This window comes from Cherax quadricarinatus, chromosome 17 (genome assembly GCF_038502225.1).
Source record: "Cherax quadricarinatus isolate ZL_2023a chromosome 17, ASM3850222v1, whole genome shotgun sequence".
NCBI classification, from domain to species: Eukaryota; Metazoa; Arthropoda; class Malacostraca; order Decapoda; family Parastacidae; genus Cherax; species Cherax quadricarinatus.
Window position 1 is genome coordinate 9,271,444 of NC_091308.1, and position 4,034 is coordinate 9,275,477.

The window sequence follows — 4,034 nt, forward strand, 5'->3', positions numbered from 1 at the left end:
TCGCTGGTTAAGGGTCCACTGTATATATTTCCACCTCTGGTGTAAATTGTGGGACCCATAGCCTCAGAGAAGTGGATAAAAAGGCTTCAAGGAAGAATACAGTGGTCCCTCAATTATCGTCCATAATCCGTTCCTGGAAGTGGGACTATTATCGAAATAGACTATTTTCAAATCAATTTTCCCCATAAGAAATAATGTAAATACAATTAATCCGTTCCTGTCACCCAGAAGTATTAAAACAAAAAATTTTTTCAAGAAATATAGATGTAGTATATAAACAATACAGTGGCACATGATTAATGAAACATTAACAGCATAACACTTACCTTTATTGGCGATTCTTCTTAGTGTATGGAAGACTGGAGTCGGAGAGACATTGAATTACTGTTTGGAAGGGGAATCCCCTTCCATCAACACCTCAGGTACCAAGTACTTTTCTGGGGTTATTTCTCTTCTCTGTTTCTTAATGCCACTAGGACCAGCTTGAGAGTCACTGGAGTCCTGTCTTGCAAAAAAAAAACTGTCCAGAGAGCTCTGTTTCTGGCATCTCTTTAAAACTTCCCTAAAATGGGCCAAGACTCTGTCACTGTACAAGTTGCCGATATGGCTTGCAACATCCTTCTCAGGTTGATGTTTCTCTATAAATCTTTCCATCCTACCCCACATTTCAAAAATCTCCCTAATTTCTGAAGAAGGCACCTTCTTCCATCTCTCTTCCTCCTCCTCTGCAGCAAGATTCTGAGCTGCGATCTGTTGCTCTTCCTGCTGAAACTCTTGCTCCTTTCATATTGTTCAGTGATGTTTTTCTTAGATTCAAACATATTTTTCACCTTCTTTACCAAAGGTTTGGCACTAGGAGCTTTCTTTGAAGCCATGGTAGCTTATTTAGCACTTGCAAGCACTAAAATGAATGGAATACAGTGGACCCCCGGCTTACGATATTATTTCATTCCAGAATTATGTTCAGGTGCCATTACTGAACGAATTTGTTCCCATAAGAAATATTGTAAATTAGGTTAGTCCATTTCAGACCCCCAAACATACACGTACAAATGGACTTGCATAATTGGTCGCATTGGGAGCTGATCGTAAAGCAGGGGTCCACTGTATTATGAAATATTTCGTATGAACACGTGAGGGGACCGTCGCTCACTGGTAAACAATAGCACACTGGCTGGGAACGGCTCAGAGCCGTGAGTACGCGTCCAGGGCGAAAGACGATTAGCAGGTTAACGGACCATTTGCGAGCCAATGTTTAGACGAAATAATGGGACTATTTCCGAAATGGACGACCTTCAGGCCGGACGATTATTGAGGGACCACTGTATAATATAAGGAGCTTGGTATTTATCTGTAAGAAAATCTTTAAGTTGGACTTGGGAGTTTGGAATTTTTCTGCTCGGGTTTGATCCATTAATCGAGAAGCAATTACATACTTGTATTGTATTTTATTTGCAGTTTCAGTAATTGGAATAGGAACTTTATTATGCTTACGTGCTATAATTTCTTTTATTTTAGTTACTTTATTAGAATGCAGTATGTGTGAGAATGTTTTCTAGGTCATTTCAATATCTTTTGTCAGTAAATTTGTTAGCATAGTACAGGACTGTACAAGTTATTTGGAGATCTTTATTAGCATATTTATCAATGTTGAGTATTTTTTTGTATTTTGATATTATGCCTAGTCTTTATTTTTTCATAGTTTTTTTTGTCCATGGATCAAAGGATGCTGTTAGCCATATGTTAACAGCATGCTTAGCCTCTTAGTTGTGATCTGTTTGGTCTTCAGAAGCCATTGCTTACTGTAGATCTTTGAATTTTTTATAGAAACTTTTGGACTTGAGAGTTACTGTCTTGATCATTACTAAAGTCTTTGTTAGCCATCGAGTCTGAATGTGATATTGTTTGTTTTTTAGTGGTAATTTGAGATGATGTCATTACTTTTATAATCACAACCAAGCAGTAAACTCATAAGGGTGATACAGCATTAATAATACATTTTTTTGAGGAGCAAATTTATTGGTCATGACATGATCTGTTCATTACACAATAAACCAGTTTTCACTGTTGATTGGGCAGTGGTCTGTATAATAATTAGTAGTTATACATGTTTAAGAAAGTAGCTGCTTTTGGGACTACAGACTTGTTGAAATCCCCTTTTATTATTAAAGGTTGTTTATTTGAATTGCTGTTGTAAAAATTGCTGATAGTTATTTGTTACTTTTGCAATCAATTTTGATGTTAGAGATATGCATGGCAAGTAATTTTACTATCTGGCCAAAATGTTCGGCATAACCAGGTGCTTTCCATAATACGTGATATACATGTCACCTAATTTTATAACAGTTGTGTACTTTTTGGAAATAAAAATTGATCAATTAACTGTACCATAAAGTAGTTGAAAATTTTTTTTTTATTCATATCAAGCTGTTTGTGAATCATTATACACTAAAAGACTGTGATTTTTATGATTTGTATTTTGAAAATCTAATTTAGTCCTGTGATAAACAGGGTATTATAATTATGCGAGAGTGCTAAACCTGTAGGATTATGCAGCGCATGTGGGGGGGATGAAAGGTATTCAGGCTCAATTCAGGGAACTGCTTGATGGCAGTTTGTGGGCATTTATCCTTTCTATAAAACCTTAGAACTTGAGCTATTCAGAGGTTGCTCAGCATTCTTGTGAGTAGCCTGCTACTTTAGTCTATTTCAGCTTGCTATTCTATCACTACAAATTGCCACATTAGAGAGACCTTTAAGTAGTACATTAATACCTTGTCTTTATTTCAATTATTAAACTCATTATTGCCTAGTTAGTATTTTATCATCTTATCCTGGAAAATTCTGCAGTATCCAGGGAATTTTACACCATGTTTCCCCAATGCCAGTAGGGGCTTTTGATCCAGAAATTGGACATGTTCTCCCTTTTCTTGGATTAAACCTGCTTGCCTCTCATTCTCCAGGCTCTATATGATCCCCTTTTGTTTAGTGGTTCTATAAAATGATTAAACTACTAATTATAATAACCTACATTGTATCATTGTTTTTCACTCAAGTGCCTGTTATTTTTTACTGTCTCATTTCAATTATTATTCATAAATTTGAAGTAGCCAGATTGTACTATTATAAGTAATGAACAAAGTGAAATTCACCTTAGAATTTGCCCAAACACAAAATATCGTAATGTCCCCTGGCCATGGCTGGTATTATACACTTCATTTGTATGTATATCCTTTCGCATATTTGTCGTATAGACTGAAAATGAGCCAGAATCAGAGGTATTGAATTGGGTCAGTTTAGGAAATTAGCTTAATATGGAGTTACTTTCTTTATCCTTTATGTGAAAGAGCTAAAAGGTCTAAATAGCAGTATCAATTTCTCTAAAACAAAACACACATACCATACAGTACACACACATACCACATACGTAGTACACATTGTTGGTCACAAGTCAGTCTCATAATTTCATCAGAATATACCCATGGTTTATGATGTTTTGTGTCTGGGGAAGAGCATATTTTGTATAATCCTTAAGTGATTAATAATGTTATGCCACAACACCTGCACCACATATCCATCTTGCTACATCATGTATTTTTACTTAATGCAAGTTTATTTTGGCTGGCTGGGGGATTTTTGGCCTTGGTTGCTGTGTATCTTTGAGCCTGTCCAAATTTTATGATTATTAATTAACCCTTTGAGGGTTTTCGTCGTACTAGTACGTTTTACGCGTAGGGGTTTTTGACGTACTAGTACGCATAAATTCTAGCGGCCTCAAATCTAGTGGGAGAAAGCTGGTAGGCCTTCATATGAAAGAATGGGTCTATGTAGTCAGTGTGCACAGTCTAAAAAAAATCCTGCAGCACACAGTGCATAATGAGAAAAAAAAAACTTTGACCATTTTTTTGGAATAAATCAGCGACTTTGCAGTGTATTTTCGTATGGTATTTATTGTTGTATTCTAGTTTTCTTGGTCTCATTTTATAGAATGGAAGACATATTACAGAAATTGAGATGATTTTGGCTGGTTTTAC